The sequence below is a fragment of the Oryctolagus cuniculus genome, chromosome 8 (assembly GCF_964237555.1).
Source record: "Oryctolagus cuniculus chromosome 8, mOryCun1.1, whole genome shotgun sequence".
NCBI lineage: Eukaryota > Metazoa > Chordata > Mammalia > Lagomorpha > Leporidae > Oryctolagus > Oryctolagus cuniculus.
Window position 1 is genome coordinate 87,814,645 of NC_091439.1, and position 24,924 is coordinate 87,839,568.

The window sequence follows — 24,924 nt, forward strand, 5'->3', positions numbered from 1 at the left end:
TCTGTCTAATAATGTTAAAAAAATCTCTAGTTACACACACACACAGTGAATTCATAAAGGTCTCCAAGTACATCCAACTTCCAACTTCCATCCAATTTCCTAGCCTCGCCTCCTCCACTAGCCCTCTTGCAGGACAACCAAACTGCTTAGAGCTTAGGCCACTGGTATCTCTCCCTTCACTGCTCCTTTAGTTGTGCAGAGGAAGAAACAGAGAAGCACAGCCAACGTGCATGGAATAACCTGATTTCTAGAATTGCATGATGATGCCTATCAACCACTCCCAAATGAGGATGCTGGGTGCATGGTACATAACCCTATAAAATACAACATGTGAAGTCAAACCAACAGTCCAGAGCAGGTGTGGAAGGCAAACATTCCCTTTAAACATACACCCCAGAGGTGACTATGCCAAGTCAAGCCTACATTATGTTTTCAGAACACAGTAAGGACTCTTTCAGACTAGTGGGAGCTATCTACAGGGAGCCACCTGATACCAGGAAGAACAGCAGGATTTTTAAATAATTAGAATCTAAAAGAAAAACCGAAAAGAAAGCCAAACTACTGCTGAGAAACAAATGAGTATGATCAATTTAAATCAGAAAAACAATCAAAAGGGTATGGGCATTGTGATACAGAGGTTTAAGTCAGGGCTTGGAATGCCCCTGCTCATATCAAAGTGCCTGGGATCCAGCCTGGCCTCTGTCTTGATCCAACTTCTCATTAATGCCAACCCTAGGAGGTAACAGAAGATAGTTCAAGTACTTAGGTACTTCCTATGCACAGGGAGACCCAGATGGAGTTCCTGGCTGCTGGTTTGGCCTGGTCCAGCCCCAGCTGTTGTGGGCAATTGAGAATGAATCAGCAGATGAGAGATATCTGTCTCCTCTATCTCTCTCTTTCAAATAAATCAGTATTTTTTTAAAAGAAAACAATGGAGAAAGGCAATACAAAGCAAGCTTAGGCTGAACATCTTAGATTTAAGATTAACCTTCATTTTATTATAAAATTATGGCAATATAAAACATTTCAGGATTTTAAGAGAAAAATGCTACGGTACAAAGGTACAATTTTGAAACATATCTAATTGTTTAATGTGTTAAGGATTTTCTTCTCCCCATTTAGTTATAAAGTCCTCTATACTAACTGTAAGTTTGTTGAAGACAAACAATGGCTTTCATCTCTATCCCCACCAGCACCTAGCCTGGTGGATACACCAGCCATGCAAAGAATTTCTACTGAACCAACTGAGTGAACAAACTCTAATCCACTTTTCCCTATTTCCCAAAGAACCCATAGAAGGATGAAGTCATTAAGAAGCCCAGGAGTCCAGCAAGATGGCCGAATAGGAAGGGCACACACTGATGGTCTGGGAAGAGACAGTTTAATAAAAGTGGAGATACTGCAGGTTCAAGGAAGAGTTGGGGAACAGACAGCAGAGGAAACTCTTCTGAATCTAGTGATTCATGGTGGACCTGCGTGGAGGGCATGGGCACCCACAGCTCGGGACACCAGCCACAGAATCTATGCACCAGTGCTGCAACAGGAGGAGCCAGAGATTGGAAGCTGACTACCTTCAATTCTGCTCAGCTGTGCGGAATTACTTCCTTTCTGAATCAAAAGAGAGAGAGAGAGAGAGAGAGAGAGAGAGAGAGAGAGAGAGAACACGCCTAACCTGGGTGTGTCACTTTTGGCACACTCTTAACCCTGAAGAACCAAACAGAGCTCTCTGGCCACACCCATCTCAAGCCTCTAAGGCTCCTCCAAAAGCAGACAGTCCACTTAATACAGTCATAGTATAACAAGAAAAAACACCACAGTGAGGGAAGAAGAAGCCAACGAATATCTCCATAATACCAAGCAACAAATGCAGAAACCGAGGAAACAAGAACAAGGAAGACATTATGATACCCCCAAATGAACAAGACACCCCAAGCCAAGATTATGAAGATGATGAAATGGAAGAAATACAAGATACCAATTTCAAAAAATTTATAATAAGAACATTTAGAAATTTTCCAAAAATAAATGCTTGAGCTACAGAAATCCTTACTGCACAGGATAGAAAATCTCTCTCATGAAAATGAAATCTTAAGGCGGAATCAAAATGAAATATAGAAACTAGTAGAAATGGAAAGTGTGATAGTGAAGAAAAATCAAAATGAAATGAAGAACTCAATAGATCAAATGACAAACACATTAGAGAGCCTTAAAAACAGAGTCAGTGAAGCAGAAGAGAGAATATCAGACTTAGGAGACAGAGCACAGGAAAGTATACAGTCAAACCAAAGAAAAGAAGAGGAAATTAGAAATCTAAAAAATATTGTCGGGAACCTACAGGATACTATTAAAAAAACCAACATTCGAGTTCTAGGAGTTCCTGAAGGCATGGAGAGGGAGAAAGAATTAGAAGGCCTTTTTAGTGAAATACTAGCAGAGAACTTCCCAGGTTTGGAGAAGAACAGAGACATTCTAGTACAGGAAGCTCATAGAAACCCTAGTAAACATGACCAAAAGAGATCCTCACCATGACACGTTGTAATTAAACTCACCACAGTGAAACATAAAGAAAAGATTCTAAAATGTACAAGAGATAAACATCAGATTACTCTCAGAGGATCTCCAATTAGACTCACAACTGACTTCTCATCAGAAACCCTACAGGCTAGGAGGGAATGGCGAGACATAGTCAAGGTACTAAGAGAGAAAAACTGCCAGCCCAGAATATTATATCCTGCAAAGCTCTCATTTGTGAATGAAGGTGAAATAAAGACCTTTCGTAGCAAACAGAAATTGAAAGAATTTGTCGCCATTCGTCCAGCCCTGCAAAAGTCGCTTAAAGATGTGTTACACACAGAAACAGAGAAACACAGACATCAATATGAAAGAAGGTAAAGGAAGGAAATCTCACAGCAAAAGATCACAGGAAGTTCAAAGCATATATTAGAAAATATCTTTGGGAAAATGACAGGGCAAAGTTACTATTTATCAATAGTCACATTGAATGTTAATGGCCTCAACTCTCCAGTTGAAAGACACAGATTGGCTGAATGGGTTAAGGAACAAAACCCGTCTATTTGCTGCTTACAAGAAACACATCTTTCCAACAAAAATGCATGCAGACTGAAAGTGAAAGGCTGGAAAAACATATACCATGCCAACAGAAATGAAAAAAGAGTGGGTGTAGCCATCTTAATATCAGACAAAATAAACTTTAACACAAAAACTGTTAAGAGAGATGAAGAGGGGCACTATATAATGATTAAGGGTTCAATTCAACAGGAAGATATAACGATTATCAATGTATATGCACCTAATTACAGGGCACCAGTTTATTTAAAAGATATGTTAAGAGACTTAAAGGGGGACTTAGAATTTAATACAATAGTACTGGGGGACTTCAATACTCCACTCTCAGAAATAGACAGATCAACCAGACAGAAGATTAACAGGAAATAGTAGACTTAAATGACACTATAGCCCAAATGGATCTAACAAATATCTACAGAACTTTTCATCCTACACTTAAATAATTTACATTCTTCTCAGCAGTACATGGAACCTTCTCTAGGATGGACCACATACTAGGCCATAAAGCAAGTCTCAGCAAATTCAAAAGAATTAGAATCATACCATGCAGCTTCTTAGACCACAGTAGAAAGAAGTTGGAAATTAGCAACTCAGGAATCCCTAGGGCATGTGCAAACACATGGAGACTGAACAACATGCTCCTGAATGAACACTGGGTCATAGAAGAAATCAAAAGAGAAATCACAACAGAAGCATGAAGCAAGACCCCTACCTTTCACCTTCACAAAAATCCACTCAACATGGATTAAAGACCTAAATCTACTAACCAACACCATCAAACTATTAGAGAACATTGGAGAAACCCTGCAAGATATTGGCACAGGTGAAGACTTCTTGGAAAAGACCTCAGAGGCACAGGCAGTCAAATTCAAAATTAACATTTGGGATTGCATCAAACTGAGAAGTTTCTGTACTGCAAAAGAAACAGTCAGGAAAGTGAAGAGGCAAACGACAGAATGGGAAAAAATATTTGCAAACTATGCAACAGATTAAGGGTTAATAACCAGAATCTACAAAGAGATCAAGAAACTCCACAACATCAAAACAAACAACCCACTTAAGAGATGGGCCAAGGACCTCAATAGATTTTTTCAAAAGAGGAAATCCAAGTGGCCAACAGACACGTGAAAAAATGCTTAGGATCACAAGCAACCAGGGAAATGCAAATCAAAACCACAATGAGGTTTCACCTCACCACGGTTAGAATGGCTCACATACAGAAATCTCCCAATAACAGATGCTGGCGAGGATGTGGGGAAAAAGGGACACTAACCCACTGTTGGTGGGAATGCAAACTGGTTAAACCACTATGGAAGTCAGTCTGGAGATTCCTCAGAAACCTGAATATAACCCTACCATCCAACCCAGCCATCCCACCCCTTGGAATTTACCCAAAGGAAATTAAATTTGCAAATAAAAGAGCTATCTGCACCTTAATGTTTATTGCAACTCAATTCACAATAGCTAAGACCTGGAATAACCCAAATGCCCATCAACAGTAGACTGGATGAAGAAATTATGGGACATGTACTCTATAGAATACTATACAGCAATAAAAAAAGTGAAATCCAGTCATTTGCAACAAAATGGAGGAATCTGGAACACATCATGCTGAGTGAATTAAGCCAGTCCCAAAAAAGGGACAAATATCATATGTTCTCCCTGATCGGTGACAACTAACTGAGCACCAAAAAGGAAACCTGTTAGAGTGAAATGAACACTATGAGAAACGGTGACTTGATCAGCCCTTGCCCTGACTGTTGATGAACAACTTAATACGTTATCCCTCTTAGTATTTTTTTTGTTCTACTTAATACTATTGGTTGAACTCTGTAATTAATGCACAATTATTCTTAGGTGTTTAAATTTAACTGAAAAGTGATCTCTGTTAAATACAAGAGTGGGAATAAGAGAGGGAGGAGATTGTACAATTTGGGACATGCTCAAGCTGATTTGCCCCAAATGGTGGAGTTAGAAATGTGCCAGGGGATTCCAATACAATCCCATCAAGGTGGCATGTACCAATGCCATCTCACTAGTCCAGGTGATCAATTTCAGTTCACAATTGATCATACTGACAGGTCTAAGAGTCAAAGGGATCACATAAACAAGACTAGTCTGCTAATACTGATAGAATCAAAAAGGGAGAGAACAAGCCAACATGGGAAGCAGGATACACAGCAGACTCATAGAATGGCAGATGTCCTAAACAGCACTCTGGCCTCAGAATCAGCCATTAAGGCATTTGGATCAGGCTGAAGAGCCCTTGAGAGTATTTTAGGCATGGAAAGCCAAGACATTCTGGAAAAAAAAAGACCTAAATGAAAGATCTCTGCGAGTGAGATCCCAGTATCCCAGTAGAAAGAACAGGCCATCAAAGAAGGTGGTACCTTTCTCTGAAGGGAGGAGAGAACTTCCACTTTGACTAGGACCCTGTATGAATAAGATCGAAGTCGGCGAACTCAAAAGGCTTCCATAGCCTTGGAAACTCATGACAAGAGCCTACTGACACCATAAACAAGAGTGTCAAATTGTTAAGTCAACAACAGGAGTCACTGTGCACTTACTCTTCATGTAGGATCTCTGTCCTTAATGTGTTGTTCAATGTGAAGTAATGCTATAACTAGTACTCAAACAGCATTTTACACTTTATGTTCTATGTGGGTGCAAACTGATAAAATCTTTAATTAATATATGCTAAATTGATCTTCTGTATATAAAGAAAATGAATCTTGATGTGAATGGGAGGGTTGCAGGTGGGAGGGAAGTTATGGGGGGGGGAAAGCCATTGTAATCCATAAACTCTACTTGGGAAATTTATATTTACTAAATAAAAGTTAAAAAAAAAGAAGCCCAAAAAGTTCATACAGTGAATTATGTAGTCTTACCAGCAAGATCAGCCTCATTCATCGAACTGAATAAAGACAATGGTCTGAGCTACATACAGATAAGATCGATTGTGTCTGTACCTTGCAGTTCAACAGAAGAAAGTCTTAGTGAGCAGCATCAGATCTCTCCTTTCACTCTGTTCTGCCAAGGTTGTGTTTCTGACTTATTATCTCCAGCCCTTTGCTAGCTTAACACTAAATAAACTTATGTGCACATTATGGGGCAAACATGTTAGCATTAAGATGGCCAAAGGAACTGAGTTGAGTCTGGTGATAACTCGGCTCACCTGAAAATAGGAGCAGTGCCTCAAGGAGTTTCTGTTCAGATTTATTCTTAAAACATTTATTTTTGCCTTGTGTTTAATGTCAAGGTTGCCACAGACACTTCCAGAAGAAGTGTGGCAAGATGTTAAAACATAGTCACGGCTTTTAGTGAGGCAGGAGGTAGACACTGTGGGTGCTGGGCTAAATGAGCTCGAGGCACGCTAGCTGGTCTCCCTGCACGCCGACTACAGGGAGATAGACTGGGTCCATTCCACCAGCCCTAACGAGCTCAAAGCTAAGGTGAAGAACCACGTCTCGGTGTAACAGAATTCCTTAGACTGAGTAGCTTCCAGACAGAGATTTTTTTTCTCACAGTTCTGCAGGCTGGGAAGACCATGTTTAAGACACCAACTGGTGTGGCAACTGCTGAGGGGCCACTCTCTCATGGACGTCCCTTCCTCTGTGTCTTCATAAGGAAGAACAGGCTTCCCTCAAACCCAATCACCTCAGGGTGCGCCACCTTCTGACATCACCTCCTTGAGGACGAGGGTTGCAACATAGGAATGGGGGGGGGGGGGGCGGGGGCACAGACTTTAAGACCACGCAGATGGTGACACAAGACCCTTTACCAAGGCACATCCTTCCCCAGATCCCCACCTCTGCCACGCCATCTCTGGGGAAGGAAATAAAGAATCAATGGGCTAGAGCGGTAACCTCCACAGGAACACCTAATGCGACAGCCACCAAGGATGCCCTCTCACAAAGCAAGAGGGAACTGAACCACTTCCAGGCTGTCAGACTCCCAGCACAGTAAAACACAGGGAAATGCATACTAAGAATGTCAAATTCTTTAACAATTCAAATTGGCTGGCAAGTGTCTCCCGAAACTAACAGTGCATCCACTAAATAAGCACCTACAGGAGATAATATCAGAAGTCTAAACACCCATCCATTTACGGATTTGAGGCTGGGTTCAATGGCTTTCCTCATAGCTCCCCCACAGCCAAGGTACCTCTTATTTGCCTTTCTGTAAAGAGAGAAGCAGAGAAAACCGTTCACTAGGAACCAAGGAGCTGCTTCCCGGGCTCCCGTTGACTCCACCATTTGCAGAGGGGGATCTTGGGCTATTCAGATGCGAAAGGTGAAGCCACACCCCCCACACCTTTTCTGAAAGTGAGGTGCTATCCTATGGATGAGATGCAAATGTAGATGTGTTTGTCCTCAGTTTAAAGAACAGGAAAGTTGGGACCGGCACTGTGGCATAGTAGGCTAGGCTTCCACCTGTGGCACCGGCATCCCAAACAGGCACCAGTTTGTGTCCTGGTTGCTTCTCTTCTGATCCAGCTCTCTGCTGTGGCCTGGGAAAGCAGTGGAAGATGGCCCAAGTCCTTGGACCCCTGCACTTACATGGAGACCTAGAAGAGGCTCCTGGCTCCCGGCTTCGGATCAGCCCAGCTCTGGCCATTGCAGCCATTTGGGGAGTAAACCAGCGGACGGAAGATTCTCTGTCTCTCCCTCTCTGTAACTCCACTTCTCAAAAGAATAAATAAAACCTTTAAAAAATAAATAACAATGAAAAAAGAACAGGAAAATTGTTGAATAGCCAACTTCCTTTCTTATTTGCACTCTAGATGAAGCTATTGTACCCTTTTTCCTTCTTCCCACAGATTTGAAACAGGGGTCAATGCACTCGTTTATGCTGCAATAAATCCAGACATGTATGGTGGGGAGAAACCTACAGTAATGCAGTAGCTTCCATCTCAAGGGAATAAAATCTTTACAGCGGCCCTCACTATATATTTGACTTACACAAATTCTTCAACTTTGCAGCTTGAACTTTCAGTTTTTACTTTATCCCACTTAGCTACAAGTTCAGACACCCCTGAAGGCGGTGGGTACCAATGCCACCCTAACATGCAGAATGAAGGGGAATTTGTAGAGTCACTCAATAAAGTTCACACTCAATGTGATAATGATCCCAACCAACATGTAAGGAATAAATCCAATTAGCATATGGGTACTTACTGTTCATTCATTTAATATGAAGTGACATTTTGATAACTAAAGAATTAAGCCATTAGCACTCTCTGGTTACAACCTGTCTGACAGATTCTGGGCATGAACTTCCCTAATTGAGTTTTCAAGGACTTAGGTGAGGATTAAGCAATGGGGAGGCGTTCTGTGCTCTGTGTCCCAGAAGTGCTCTGGTGGTCCCTTGCAAATGGCTTTCTTTTCTGAGAAGTCTCCAAGGATGTGTGTTCAATAGCTTGCCTGCAAAATGTAATTGTTCCAATTTCCCTTGTTCTTTTTTTCTTTCAAAAAATCAACATATTCTATCTTTAGCAAAGAAATCTAATCAGTTAGGTATTTTGAAATTGTACCATTCAAATTAGAAAATGGTATTGCCACAGATCTGCCATTTTAGGTGTTGGTAGAGAGTCACTGCAGTCTAATTTGGGGTACTCATACAGGGTTGACTTTAGTTTCTAATTTGAGAGCTTCAGTGAATATTGGCTAGATGAATAAAAGGAACCAATGGACATTAGCAGAATGCAAAATTGCTCTCCTAGGACAGGTACTGTGGTGCAGTGGTTCCAGTCACTGCTCAGGATGCCTGCAACCCATATCGGAGTGCCTGGTTTGAGTCACGTCTACTCAGAGCCTCCTGTCCAGCTTTCTGCTAAGGTGCCTGGGAAGGAGCACATCACGGTCCAAGCACTTGGGTTCCTGCCATGCATGTTCCTGGTACTGCAGTTACCAGCTCCAGGCTTCAGTCTTGCTTAGCCCAGGCTGTTATGGGCATTTGAGGAGTAAACTAGGAAATGGAAGCTCTCTCTCCTTCCCCCTATCATCTCACTACCTTTCAGATAAATAAAATTTAATTGCACTCCTAAATTCTGTGTAGTACCTGCCCTTATGGACACTTACTTAGCTTGTTTCTTGATATGGAAGCCTCATTTAGTATTCTTCTTCGTGTTTTGTCAGAATTTAACATTCTCTGTATACTCTATCTTATCCTTCTTTCCATAACAAATATGAAAACAATTACACACTAAAAAATACTATGTAAATATAAAATGTTATTAGAACTTGGGCTATAAGATTCTCCAAGAATATCAGGCCCAGAAATCCTGACTTCTTTAAGAATTTTCTCTAGATAGAAAATTGCTGTTTTCTACCCAAGTAATCAAAAAGAATTCTCTAGGGGCCGGCATTGTGGCATGGCAGGTTGGGCCTCCGCCTGTACCGCTGGCATCCATACGGGCACCAGCAACAGTTTGAGGCCTGGCTGCTCCTCTTCCGATCCAGCTCTCTGCTATGGCCTGGGAAAGCAGGGGAGGATGGCCCAGTGCTTAGGCCCCTGCACCCACATGGGAGATCTGGATGAAGCTCCTGGCTCCTGGCATCAGCCTGGCCCAGCCTAGTCATTGTGGCCATTTGGGCAGTTGAACAGTGGATGGAGGATCTCTCTCTCTCTGTCTCTCCTCCTCTAACTCTGCCTTTCAAATAAATAAAAAAATAAATCTTAAAAAGAATTCCCTAACACTTCAGATGGAAAAATGTTAAAAATGAGAGGTAAAGGAAACCAAACATAAAGTCTTGGACACTTACTGACTCATACTGAACATAGGAAGACCAAGTAATTGTATTTTCTACTCCTACGACTTTCATCATCAAAACAATTCCAAAAGCGCTATGTTGTTTTATGGCCATATGTGAAAAAATAAAGAAAAACATGAACTGTGTGTTGAAACAAAAGCAAGCATAAGGGAGTTTGAATCCTAAACTTACTTTCAATTTCACAACCCGAACTAAAACAAGTTTTTTGTTTTGTTTTTTCCAATTTTTTCTTAGCTTCTCCTTCCACAAAGAAAACAAAATCACATTTGCTGGGTCAGCCACCAGATGTGCAAAGTAAGGTACTACATAAATCAGTGAGATACCAAACTATTGCTAAAAAGAGAAAGAGAAAAGTTCATGTTATCCATCTAAAAACAAAGAACATTTTTAAATGTTCAATGGTGGCCAGTAAACAGCTCTTACATTCTTTACCCCCAAAACAAATATTTACATTAGCCTCTTATCTCTTTCCCCAGCACAGTCTTTCTGTGGTCAAGCCCTGATATTAACTAGAAAGACAGTGAGCTTCTCACCTAGGGTCCCCATTCCAACCTTACTTAGAAGGTGATTGTGAGTCTTATATATATATATATATATATATATATATATATATATATATATATAATGTGTGTGTGCACACATGTATGTGTGTGTATATATACACACACACACATATGAGTATTCCTTTTAAAAGTTCATGGGAAATTAAATTATAGTTTATTTTGGCACAAAAAAGTTTTGAAATCTATGCAGTTTTTTCATAATATATATCTTCCATTAACTTTTTTGAAAACTCCAAAAATGATTGTGTGTATGTATATGTACGTGTGTGTATCTGAAACACAACAAGAGCCAGGGTCAGCTGTCTAATTTTATATACAAAAATACAATTTTAAATCATTCTCTATATAGATACAAATATCTAACACCAGGAGCGAGTATCAGCTGCGTAATTTGTGAGGCCCATCATAGGATAAAGTCACAGGTATCTTGTTCAAAAACCACAAAGAATTTCAAGATGGCAAAAGCAGACCATGAAATCAAGAGCAGGGCCCTTCTAAGGGTAGAGCTTGTGCAACTGCACAAATCACACACTTGTGAACCTGTCTCTGTCCAGGACATCGTAAGTATTCAATAAAGTAGGTATTCCTAAAGCAACGTGCTTACTTTGAGAGGTACTTTTAACTCTTCCGAGAGTCTTCATGGGGACACAGCCTTCAGAGAGAACACACTGATCAACAGCAGGATAGGTACTGACTGTCTCTCTGCCTGAACGGTCTCATATTTAGAACAGAACAGTGGTTTTCTAACTACAGCCTATGTTTGATTTCCTTACCCTCATCTGAAAAAAACTGAGTTGTGTGGGAAATATTGAATTTGGCGAGCTTGCAGCTTTCCAACTTCAAGCTCCATGCTCTATTTCTTGTTTTATCTTCACAAGAACCTTGAAAATAGGAGAGATAGTATCCCCTCCATTTGTTAAAGAACACACAAGAGAATCCATGTATTATCTAGGGATACTGACTAAACCAACCCTACCCTTCCCATGGGCAGGGACCACCTCGCTCTCCTCCAGCCTCCAGAACAAATTCCTTCTAAGGATATTTGTTTTCTGGTCCCTCAAGAAACCCAGCCTCCTGTAAGGTCACTGCAGTGTTGACGTCAGTGACAAGGGACGAGGGCTATGAAACAGCATGAATTAGGGCCGGCGACGTGGCTCACTTGGCTAATCCTCTGCCTGCAGTGCCAGCACCCCGGGTTCTAGTCCCGGTTGGGGCTCCAGGTACTAGTCCCGGCTGCTCCTCTTCCAGTCGAGCTCTCTGCTGTGGCCCAGGAGGGCAGCGGAGGATGGCCCAAGTGCTTGGGCCCTGCACCCACATAGGAGACTGGGAGGAAGCACCCAGCTCCTGGCTTAGGATTGGCGCAGCACCAGCCATAGCGGCCATTTGGGGAGTGAACCAACGGAACGAAGACCTTTCTGTCTGTCTATAACTCTACCTGCCAAAAAAAAAAAAAAAAAAAAAGGCATGAATTAGGAATCAGTTCAATGGAGTAACAAGGCATTTTCCTCAATTTCTAGCCAAATTGGGCCTGATTTCTGTCCCATGTCTCTCTCCCACCCCTGCGATTCCTTTCCAAGCCCCCTCCAAGGAGTCCTATGGAACCACACGCTTGGGGATCCAAATCCCCATTCTCCATGTGCTTGCTGTGTGACCTGGAGCAAGAAACCCTCTGGTCAGTTTCTCCTAGGGAACAGGGATAAAGATGATGGATGAATGAATGAATATCTAAGAGGCACTTGGAGCAGCACCTGAAACATAGTAAGTGCTATAGAAGGGCTCATTGGATAAATAAAATTTTTTAATTTACATCATCTGTCTCATGTCCCTTTTCCCCATCTTTCCCATGGTTGACCACAAAGGATTGTGAAGGTGGAGGGGAGGCTGGAATGGTGGCAGGGACAACAGGAGTGCTTGGAGTCTGCTGTCAGCCTCCAACAATATGTCTGTCTAGAAGACCAGTTATAGAAGCACTCCAAATTTAGTTGTTCCCCTTCCTACATTTCACACTATCTACTTCCAGTACGGCATACACATGTGATCAGATAAAAATAAGTTATAGGGGTAGGCATTTGGACGAGTAGTTAAGATGCTGGTTAACACACCCATGCCCCATATAGTAGTGCCAGATCTTCTTTTCTTTAAAGATTTATTTATTTATTTGAAAGTCAGAGTTAGAGAGAGAGAGAGAAGGAGAGGCAGAGAGAGAGAGAGAGGTCTTCCATTTGCTAGTTCACTCCCCAGTTGGTCTCAACAGCCGGAGCTGCTCTGATCCAAAGCCAGGATCCAGGAGCTTCTTCCAGGTCCCCCAAGTGGGAACAGGGGCCCAAGGACCTGGGCCATCCTCTAATGCTTTCCCAGGCCACAGCAGAGAGCTGGATCAGAAGTGGAGCAGCCAGGGCTCTAACCAGTGGCCATATGAGATGCTGGCACTACAGGCCACAGCTTAACCCACTATGCCACAGCGCCGGCCCCTGGAGTGCCAGATCTGATTTTCCTAGCTCTAGATCCTGATTCTAGCTTCCAGCTGGTGTAGACCCTGGCAGGCAGCAGGTGATGACACAAGTAGGTGGCTGTCCGACACCCACATGGGAGACCTGGACAGAGTTTCTGGTTCCTGGCCTCAGCCTGGGCCAGTCTTGGCAGTTACAGGCATCTGGGAGTGAACTAGCAGATGGCAGTGCACATCTTTCTTCTCTCTCCCTCCCACCATCCCTCTTTCCCTCACAAATAAATTAGAATTCTCCCTCATCTTGTGAATGGACCCCATGCACAAAAGACATCCGTCTCTTTCCCCACGACCTGCAGCCTCCTGCTCGCCCTGAAAGCTGAGCTACAGATTGGAGTGCCAGGGGAGCCCTCCAAACCGAAGCCATAAAGAGATTTCAGACTGTTGGTGCAGAATCAGACAGAGAGGCAACTGTAAACACTAGAGCAGGCAGGTGCTAGGAGCAAGCTCTCAAGGCTCCACTGTTACCCCAACCACAAAAAGGGACCCCATTTCCTGAACACTGGAGAGGTTCTGCTCTGCCTGCTTACAGTGCCTACAATTCCCAAAGTAAAGATTCATTCAGGTTTAACTCTGGCTTCTAAAACAGGATATTCACCCAGGAACATGAAGTGAAGTCAATTACCCGTGTCACAGTCTATTCCTGCCTCTGAGAACAGGCTGGTCACGGAAGCCCGTGCCTGCACGGAGCTCCTGTTTAGGGAACTGAGGGGCCATCAGTGGCTCAGGGGTGAGAATTGGGCCCGAGGCTTTCACATCCATTGTTCCTAACTGCATCTGGAGTGTCCAGATCCTGCCCAACACAACATGTTTAGGAGGAGGGGTACAGTGGCAACACATTAGCAAGAAGACAAGGGAAAAAGGAGCCAGATTTAACAAAAGGCCAAAGACTCAAGACAAACTTCTCCTGTTTGCAGAGTTAACAGAAAACCAGGTCCACTCTTTTGACACCACACAGTCCCCAAATTCGTCTGCCATGGCTGCCATAACCAAGTGCCAGACCAAATAGCTTAAACCAACGACATTGATTTCCTCGCAATCCGAGACGCGAGAAATCCATAATCAAGGTGCTGGCAGGGCTGGTTTCTTCTGAGGACTCTCTCTTTGGTCTGCAGAAGATCATCTTCGTCCACTCTTCCCATGGTCTTTCTTCCGTGTACCCCGGGTTTCTTTTTATTTTTTTATGAAGATTTTATTTACTTATTTGAAAGACAGTTATGGAGAGAAAGGAAGAGACATACATAGAGATCTTCCATCCACTGGTTCACTCCCTGAATCACCACTCAACAGTCTGGGCTGGGCCAAGCCAAAGACAGGGGCCAGGAGCTTCATCCAGGGCTCCCATGTGGGTGAAGGGGCCCAAGCACTTGGGTCATCCTCTGCTGCTTTCCCAGGTGCATTAGCAGGGAGCTGCATTGGAAGTGGAGCAACCAGGACATGAACCAGTGCTAAATGAAATGCCGGCATTGTCACAGGTGGTAGCTCAACCTGCTGGCAACAAGGTTGCCCCCCCCAATTGTTTACATTTTTATCTATTTGAACGGCAGAGTTACAGACAGAAAGGAATAGACAGCACACACCCCTGTTTCTTAATCTTTTCTTATAAGGACACCAGGCTCAACCACAGGACTTCATTTTACCTTAATTCCCTCTTTAGTGAGGCTACCTCCACATACGGCATTTTGTGAGAGACTGTGGGGGTTAGGGCTTCAATGCTAGAATGTGGAAGGATGCAGTCAAGCCCACAACATTCCCTTACTCCCAGGATTAAGACCAAGATAATACAGTAGTGAGAGTTGATCAAGCATTAAATGGATCAATCCAGCTTTTAGGAACTCTTTTGTTGGAAAAATACGCTACAACTTCCAAATATATAGATTAAAAATAAATTTTTAGAACTCTTGATACACTATGCCATCTGGAAATAGTCTTTTTCCCTACAATGAAGCTTTCATTATTTGAATAAAACCTAACAAAGACAGATACAACTACTTGAACATAGAATTTCTTCTCTTAGAGTATTTTAGGCATGGAAAGCCAAAACACTCTGGAAAAAAAAATAAAAGACCTAAATGAAAGATCTCTGTGAGTGAGAGCCCAGTGGAAAGAACGGGGCCATCAAAGAAGGAGGTACCTTTCTCTGAAGGGAGGAGAGAACTTCCACTTTGACTAGGACCGTGTTGGAATAAGATTGAAGTTGGCGAACTCAAGAGGCTTCCATAGCCTTGGCAACTCATGACTTAAGCCTTGGGAGATTACTGACGCCATAAACAAGAGTGTCAAATTGTTAAGTCAACAACAGGAGTCACTGTGTACTTACTCCTCATGTGGGATCTCTGTCCTTAATGTGTTGTTCAATGTGAAGTAATGCTATAACTAGTACTGAAACTATTTTACACTTTGTGCTTCTGTGTGGGTGCAAACTGATGAAATCTTTACTTAATATATGCTAAATCAATCTTCTGTATATAGAGATAATTGAAAATGAAAAAAATAATTTCTTCTCCTAGAAAAGCTTCAACACTCTTAAATTTGAAATAAAGATCTCTCAGATCAATCAGACAAGTGTTCAGTATTTCTTTATTTACAGTTATTAGGATGCTTTCATTGTGATTTTAAAAAATGTTTCCTGGTGAAGGTGCCAGTCATGGAAAGAGAGTCATGATCTTACACTGTGTTATTCCTGCAGAATGGAGACCAAAATGTCAATTCCTTTCTTTCTGGCTTCACAGATTAAGCTGGCACATGTTTAACTCCCAAGGAAACCAAGCAAAATTCCTAAATATAAGCAAACTTAAATGGAACCCATTTCATATCACAACTGGAAAATTTTAACAGGCTAATGTGCAGGGATGGTTTAACCTAGAGGACAATGGCATCAGTGAGACAGTAAGTACTATCCACAATTGAACTGGGTGATTTCAAGGTCATTATCTAGGAGTCTCTCTGTGGTTCCCCTACAACATTGTTAGATATAGGTAGATAAATACATAGATACCTAGAGAGTAAGACAGTGATCTGATTCTGAACCAACTGCTACATTGCTCTGAGAAAAACAAGGGACCACAGGTCCTTGCAACAGAATACAATACAAAACTGCAAAATAAAGTCATTATGGAAATGCATACATTCTTTTTCTGAACACTCCAAGTGCTGAACCATAGAAGCGAAGCTTTCCTGGTCACTGGAAGACTTATGAAGGTTATGGAGGCCAAGCAGGCTGACCTTGGGGTTGGGCAGACCAGGTCTAAGTCTGGCTCTGCTACTTCCAGTGGGACCTTGAAAATGCTCCCTTCCTTCCCCAAGTCCATCCTTCCATAAAGGGGAATGGTGACTGTAGCTACCTCAGAGGGCTCTAGAGAAGATCAAACGTGAGGACGTCCATAATGCAGAGAGCACTGCACGGAAGAATGCTGCAGGCTGCAGTTACAATTATGACAGAATGGTGTGGGCTCCACAGCGACCAGGGACTAAGCACCGCCCTCATCCCCACTCTAAAAATGAAGCAACCAGCTTCAGAGAAACTGACATTTGCCTAAATTCAAATAACCAATTAGGAACATCTTCTGATTCCATACCCTAGAGTTTTTTTCATTATGCGGATGAGTAAGTGTTGACAAGACATTTTTATAATAAATTGCCACCCACCCTCTTTTTCCTCCCCCACCCTGCTCTCATTCTCACTAGCTTTCCACATCCATGTTTGCTTCCAGCAGCTAAGGCTATGAACACACATGTAAATTATTCATGGCTGGTGTAACTACAGACCATAACCAACACAGACTAATAAGCAAAACAGGAATCTCTTTGATATGTGTCGTCGTTAAAGAAACTAGCAGCTGTGTTTTCACTGTGGTATTTAATTACTACCAATTTCAGAAGGAAAACAAACTTTTCAAATAAAGGTAAAAGTTACCTAAAGAGATTGCTCCATGTGTTCTTCCAAAAACTTCAGGTAGATTTCAAGAAAAGATATTGGGTCACAATTAAAGTTTTTAATTTGAAACTATGAAGGAAATTAAGAACAAATACTTTTATTGCCTGAACTTAGGTCTGTAATTCAGTATTAATTGGTAAGAAAAAAACATTACAATGTAAGTAATAAATGATGTCTTCAAAAAATTAATGAATAATGTAGATTATAGAATATTTTCAATTCAGTCTTATTTCTTCTGAGTCTAGGTATTAACTCTAAGGAGACTATAAAGTAATAATTTATTGAAGGCTCATTTTTCAGTAAATAATATACTAAATATATTAACTCATTTGGTTCCCAGCTGGCCCCATGAGTTAAGCACTATTATCACCCCATTTTACAGATGCAGAATCAAGGCATAGGTCTTCTGTAACTTACCCAAAGGCCAACAACTACTACATATAAGCACCAGGATAAACTTAGATCCCAGAACACCAGAGCACAAGGTACTACTATCTAGAACTTTGTACAGAAACAAGTTCAGTTAAAGTTTTTGCAAAGGATCTGTTTTAGTTGGTTAAGCATTGACTATGCAATAATTAATTACACATCTTTCTTTATGCAAGGCCAACTCTCAACTCAGCAAGATTTTCACACATAAAAAAAGAGAGTGTCAATGACACAGTGTATAGTAGAACGTTCCTCATTAAGATTCTATTATAGATAAAAGTCAGAAAAATTCTAATTTTAGAACTTTTTAAGCTAAGCATACAAAGATCTATTTAACCCAATGTAGAGGAAAAGAGTTTTGCATACTGCTTTAACCCAGTTTGCCTCAAGTAAAAGCTATGCAACTTCAAACAACCAAAATATCTAAACTAGAGTACTGGCCAACATTTTCATTTTTAGAAATTTATCCAAAGTCCACTGAAGTCTCCTTTTTCATCTTTCCCTTAATATGAGAGATGATGTGTGATCCAGAGGTCTTTGTAAATATATAACTATAAAAATAGAGTAGCACACGCCTTCCTAATTTGTTTTACAGCTACCAAAAAAAAAAAAAAAAAAGACTATTTGACTCTTCACAAATAATTTTAACTATTTTTTCCCACTGATATAATTATGTTTCTATGTGCAGAGGGATTTCCAGGTAGCCTGTTGCGACACCCCCAGACTGCCCATCAAGAGTTGGGGGAGGTAGGAAGGGCAGGGTCTGAGCCCCATAACAGATGAGCGGAGATCCAGGGCTCATTGCCATTAAGTGCAACATAATACAGAATCTATTAAAACGCACTTCTGAAATTGCTGCTGGTAGTAACCTTAACAGAAATAACGGAAAATATATGCTTCGCAAACAGAATTTCTCTAAATAGAACACTTTTAAATTGGTCCTTAGGGTGTCAGAGGATTTTTAATTTTGTCTTCATAACTGTGTTCTTTCACAATTCACTGGCTTTGTGTCTTCGGATGTTAATTTCTTTTTCTACCAGAAAAGTTAATAGGCACCTCCATGTCCAGCAGATGGTTCCTTATTAAAAAAAAAATAAAATAAAAAGTTAGAGAGCATCTGGTCAGATATGCCAGATTCAATGGTTCAGATTTTAAATACCTGTGATTCAGGTAAAAATAATTTTAATCTCAGTCACTTAATCTTCTGTCCCTCTGCAAATCTTAATAAGGTTTTTATGAGAATAGCTATTAAATATAATCAGTTGTCACAGTGGTATGAACACTGTTTTTCTCTTTCAATGTAAGCAACGTGGCTTAGTTGCAACAGCTGTAAAAAGAGATGCCCCTCCGTGTATCCTTAGCACTTTCTATCTGAGCTTCTAGAAACTCTGGCTACTCCCATTACTACAATGTTGATTTTTTTCCATGCATCCTGCACAGGCATTTGGCTTTCAGCTGGTATTTTTCCATTTTGGAATAACTATTGTGTCTTGAGTGCTTCTCGTTGCACTGCTAATGATCCTGGGTTGAGGATGGCTCCCTCCTTGCGGGTGCTCCCAATCAAAACAGGAATGTGATCACGATTTCCAGGGGGTGAAACCAGTGTTGTCAAACAGAAGGGGACTTGGAATGAGAATTACTCATACCTCACTGAGCTCTTGTGGACACTTGGCTATACCAAAAGGAAAGGTTAAAGCCTGCTGGGTTGTTCTGCTCTCATCCTCACTCCTAACAAACCACCCTTGTGGGATCTGCAGCGTCTTTGCCACAGAATCCCTGGGCTGTGCACAGAAGGACAAGCCTGTGTTAGCATGGCCTGGATCTGCAGCAGTTACTCTGACCTTCAGGCACCTTGTAACACATGCTTTCCCCACACGGCCAGAGGAAGGCAACAGCACCTACCCTACCCAGCAGCTCCACCAACCATGAGGTTGAACCCCACAGCATCCCGAGGACCACTGCAAAGCTCCACGGAGAACTCCCCACTCCCACCGAGGAACTGCCTGCCATGTGCCGGTCCTCACTGTCATGCAGCCTACAGAACAGACAGCCGAGGTTGGCCCAGGCTACACAGAGCATCTAAAGTATCTTCAAGAGAACTCAAGAGAGTGGGATTTGAACTTGAGTCTACCCAAGTCCTTTACGTTCACCACTCTACACTCTACTTGCCACCCACACACGGACGGGAGACGAGGAGCCCCAAGCTCCAGAGATATTCCTATGTCGGAGTCACCCAGCCTCCAGGAGCACAAAACTGAAGCCTTCTGGTTCTTTAAAAGCAGGTCAGTTTTACACGATTTATACGAGGGAAATTGTAACCCTTGCCTACAGTCCTGCTGAACTGTGGTCTTACTGCTTTTCACTTGTTGAACTCTTCATGTAGTGAAGCATTAAGCCTCTGACTATAAATTAAACACACGTTCTCGCCAAATAAAAATGGAAAATAAATAAATGAAACATTTTGGTTTGGGACAAACACTCTTGAAAATCAGCAACAACCAAAGTCCACTAAAAAAAGCTGAACATAACTCAAGAGTAAGGTAAGATTGGGGCCAATCTTTCCTCCCCAGAGCAACCAGGGTCCTTCAGGGCACAGTAAGTTCTGCCTCTGTAGACACCGAGGGGCACAGAGGTGGGGTGATGTTAAAGTCACCTGTTAGTTAGATTTCTCTTGATGATGCTTAACATGGGTTTGAGGGGCACAGGGCCAGAGGGAGGGTTCGAGTGAGAGGACACTGCAGAAAGCAAGCTGAGGGCAATGGCCAAGGGAGTGAGAGCAAAAGTAGGAGAGATTCTGAAATATACAAAAAGTCAAATAACCAAGCTTTTAGATGAGAAAGGGTAGGTGGTAGGAATGAGGAAAATAAGTCTAAACTCATTTAAATGTATGCCACTGCTCCAGAGAGCAATGCAAATAACCCCACCGAAATGCAAATTTAAACCTCAGAAAGCTAAAAAGCCCTCCCCACAAAAATAATCTTTTAACTGCTAAAATTTCCTCTAAAACCCAAATTCAATTATTTTTAACAATGTAGTTATTTCAAGTTTGACCATGAATTGGGCTCCTGCTGAATATTAATACACATGATTTATAAACTACAAATTTATCCTTTATGCCGCACATAATTATGATCTTGCCATTTCTAGAATTATGCTCCTCTTGGAAGTTTTACATTTGAAAATTATGCTCAGTTAATGCACAAAAGGATAAGAGAGACCATTCTCTGCAGCGCCAGCCTTTATATCAACAAGGGGAAAAATGCTTTTCTTCAGTTGTCAACTTCTATAAAAAAATTCCCCTGGTAGTTGTTCTGTTAATGACAACAAGAAAATCATTTTTCACAACACACAGCTGCACTCTCGGGACAGCGTGGATTTATAGCTTCAGTGATCCTGGGCACAGATGAGATCATGGTTTGGGGCTCAAAGAAACAAGAGCCAAACTTGAAGTTAAAAAGTAACAGCCTGGAAAGGCCTGGTTGGTCCGCACAGCCCGGTGTTGCACGTCCTCAGACCTGACTACCAACCACTTCAAGTGAGGCTCTGAAAAGAAGGGAGAAAAAATTTCAATAGAAAAAAGTCGCCTTTAACTCGGTAGAATTTCAAGACCAAAGTATTCACTTTCCTAGTTGTCTTGAACATTTGGCTCTCAAACTCTTGAGGCATCCAAACCTTCCTACACTAGCATCTGGTTCAGCATCAGACACTGTTCAAAGCATTTAAAATTTCCTCTAGACCAAGTGAAACATCTCCTTCCAATCTGGAGCTTAATGGTTCATGCTTCCCCTAGGGTGGACATACATGCAATATTTCTGTTTTGCCAGACAGTTACACTGCTCTTTTACACAAACACTCGGTCAGTCTATGGGCATTCACACAATCACTCCAACAGTGAGGAAGCTACCAGGGTCCACTGATTCTGAGTCCCATGTCTGCAAGGTCATGATCCTCACTGGCATGGGTTACATCCAGTCAATGTGTGTGGCTTCAAATAAATTGTGAGAAAGCAAAGGTTGAAGAGCTATATCCAGGTGCTGTTTCCTGCTATTTATTTCTCTTCTTCTAGAAGGAGTCTGGAAAGCTGGCTGCCTTATATGAGGTGTTCTTCAGGTAGACACGATGAAAAGTCAAACCGACCTGGAGCTGACATTACAAAGACAGGCGTGGGTGGGTGTCCGGCACAGCAGTTAAGAACCCCGCTTTGGGGCACCCCTGTCTCATATCAGAGTCCCAGTTCTGCGTCTAGTTCCAGCTCCCTGCTAATGAGCACCCTGGGAGGCAGCAAGTAATGTCTCAAGTGGTTGGCTCCCTCCCACCCATGTGAGACGGCCACATTAAGATCCAAGAGCCCTGGCCATTGCAGGCATTTTGGGAAAGGAACCAGTGGATGGAAGATCGGTGTCTGTCTCTTTGTATTCCAAATACATTTTTTTAAAGTTAACAAAAAGGAAAATTCAAAAACAGAAAAATTTAAAGCTTAGAATTTGCAAAGAGAAAAAACAAAAGTAGTAAAAATAAAGAATTCACATATAATCCTAGTGAAATACCAAGACTCCTTAAACTCCACCAATCTGCAGGTTTTCTTAACATTCCGTTGCCAGGGGCTGGCACTGTGTCACAGCAGGTTAAAGCCCCTGTGTACAGCGCTGGCATCCCATATGGGCACCAGTTCGAGTTCAGGCTGCTCCACTTCCAATCCAGCTCCCTGAGAATGTACCTGGGAAAGCAGTGGAGGATGGCCCAAGTGCTTGGGCCCCTGTACCTACATGCCAGACCTGAATCAAACTCCTGGCTCCTGGATATGGTCTGGCCCAGCCCTGGCCATTGCAACCATTTGGGGAGTGAACCAGCCAACAGATGAAATATTTCTTTCTCCCTCCCTCTCCCCCTCTCTTTGTAACTCTGGCTTTCAAATAAATAAATAAATATTTGAAAAATATATCTATTCCAAACTGCTGCCTACAATTTTATCATCCTGGTCTGGCTGCTGCTGACTTCTAATGCTACCAGTGAAACCTTAAGCCTCCAAGTAAGTGATTTTGACTTACTTGTCAGTATGTCTTCCGCTGTAAATAACAAAAAGACCAAGGAAAAGTGATTGAAATAGAAATAACGTGACGAGGGCTGGCACTGCGTCAGCGTGGGTTAAACCTGCAGTTCAGGATCTGTCTCTGTCTGCCTCTCTCGCTCTCTCTTTCTCTAACTCTGCCTTTCAAATAAATAAAATAAATCCTTAAAGAAAACAAAAGAACATGATGAACTATGGTAGGAGGAGGTGTAAATAGAGAATGCATGAAGAAATGCAAATAGGAGCTGGCTTGTGGCACAGCAGGTTAAGCCTCCACCTGCAATGCCAGCTTCCCACAGGAGCACTTGTTGGAATCCCAGCTGCTCCGCTTATGATCCAGCTCCCTGTTACTACACCTGGAGAGGCAGCAGAAGATAGTCCAAGTACTTGGACCCCTGTACCTATGTAGGAGACCTGGATGAAATTTTAAGCTCCTAGCCCAGCCCTGGCCATTGTGGCTATCTGCAGAGTGGATAGATAGTAGATAGATCTTCTCTGTCTCTCCCTTTCCCTCTGTAACTCTTTGAAATGGAATAATCTTTAAAAAAAAAAAAAAAAAAGTCAATTGCCCTTAAATATACATAATTCTGGGGAGGTGGGATATTATTCCTCACCCATCATAAGGGTCAGAGGGACACCCCTGTAACAGAGAACACAGTGACAGCAGGAAGGCATAACAAGTTAATTCCATGCAAGTTCTACACATCATGGGAGGCTTCAGAAGGAAAACCCAAAGGCCTTGGCGAAACTCTATTCTCACGCTTAGACCTGGTGCAGAATGGACCGACAGCCATGGAGAAGCGTGAATGGGCAGAAATGCACTCTGCAGTGGAATACACGGGAGACAGAGCCCCAGCAAGACCTGAATGTCTGGATTCTTCTCTTTCCCTGTGGAGCCCAGAGGCACACAGAGGCCTGGGGACTGGGGAGCAGGACCCCTTCTGGAAGGAGGGTTTTACGAGGCACTGTCAGCTTTTACACAGAGAGGTGGGGTGGGAAGACAGGCTAGAGTAACATTTCTAGGTTGTTATGGCTGGCTTCGGGGGCCAGGGCTTCTAGTTCCTGTGTGCTGCCTTGGGGAAGAGGAATTCTTGGGTTTTATGGCCTGGCTTGGGGAGGCGAAGGAGTAAGAGAAAGAAGGGCAGGAAGGCGAGAGAGATCCCACCCGGGAGGCCCTTCCTGTGTCCTGCGGTGCTCAGTGCACAGCTGCGAGGGGCCACACTCTGGAGCTTCGGTCTCTGAGCCCCAGCACTCAGGGGCACAGGACACATCCAGAACAGCACTGCACATCCCAAGGCTTGACTGCACATTTAATCACACGCTGAAGAGTCCTTTCAACCGGCCTTCAGACACTAAAAACTGACTATCTGCAGGTAGAGGACATTCTAAAGACAAAAAACCCGAACTACTCTCGGTCATCATTTTGATAAATTCAATACCGGTTTGTTTACCCACGATGAGCAGATATGTAGAAGCATGGTGTCTAGGCTCACGCGTAATTTCATTAGTGTCACTGGGAAATGGCTTTTCAGAACAGAAGAGACACATCAAAAACAGAAAGCACTCTAAATTGAACATGGAAATACAAGCATAAGCGCATGCTTTGTTTTCCCTTTAAAAGGAAATATTATTTCCTACTTCTGTCCACTGATAGGGCCAAGAGAGTGACCAATTCAGTGACAATTATCAGCTCTCAGAACGGCTATTTTGGTCTCTGAACACCATGCCCCACTAAAAGGAAGCAGAGCTCATTGAAAACCTGGCTGACCCTAGCACTGGGAGAAGAGTATGAAGTTGAGGATGAAACATTGTATACCGGAAACCAAAAAAATCTGTTAGATTCTTAGGGTCAACAGCAAACGTAAAGAGGTTCCCACCACAGACAAATGGGATAACCTGAGCGGCAAAAAGAATTAATGACAATAAATTGATACATCTCAAATGTATTAAAGTCCAAGAATGCATAATAATACTCCTTCTAATAGTAAAAATAAGAAATCCTCAATGATCACTTTTGGTGGGTGTTAGAAAACCAAATCATTTTTTCTGAAAATTGGTTAATGAAAGATGCTGGGCAGAGATCCACTAAGAATTTAACCACCTTCCCTATTGTAATTGTGCCCTAGGCTAACCAGAAAGCTGAGGATGGGAAGGTTTACCTTTTACATGAATTTTAGCTCAGCAATAAACAAGAAATTATTATAGGTTAGGATATCAACATTTTGCTACCTTCTTATAACACTAGGACACAGCTAATGCTCATTGCTGGTCCTATTACTATTAAATGAAAAAACATTGTGGGTAACTTTTATAATATATGTCTCAGACAACACCTGTACTACTTATCACTTCACAAAAGAGAGAGAACCATGCACAACTTTATGAAAGTCATTTTGTGGTCTATGATGAATTCAAGCCAAAAAAGAAAAAAAGACAGTATTTGAATCTACGAAAGGGCTAATTACCAGTGTATAGGGCATGATGGAGGACAGAAAACCATGTTAAATGACATCCTGGGAATGCAATCAGGAAAACCTGCAATATAGAAATCCTACAGTGGG

At 42.2% G+C, this 24,924-nt stretch overlaps 1 protein-coding gene and 1 long non-coding RNA gene across 4 annotated transcripts in view; both read right to left on the minus strand.

Annotated features, from left to right (window-relative positions):
* The window catches only part of FRAS1 (Fraser extracellular matrix complex subunit 1), a 499,229-nt gene that overhangs the window by 439,281 nt on the left and 35,024 nt on the right, over positions 1-24,924 (minus strand). The window lies entirely within an intron of this gene.
* LOC138843549 (uncharacterized) overlaps positions 14,098-24,924 on the minus strand; it is a 33,185-nt gene continuing 22,358 nt past the window's right edge. The window contains exon 2 of the long non-coding RNA XR_011378387.1: positions 14,098-18,373. This is a non-coding gene — a long non-coding RNA (uncharacterized lncRNA). The remainder of the gene's footprint in view (positions 18,374-24,924) is intronic.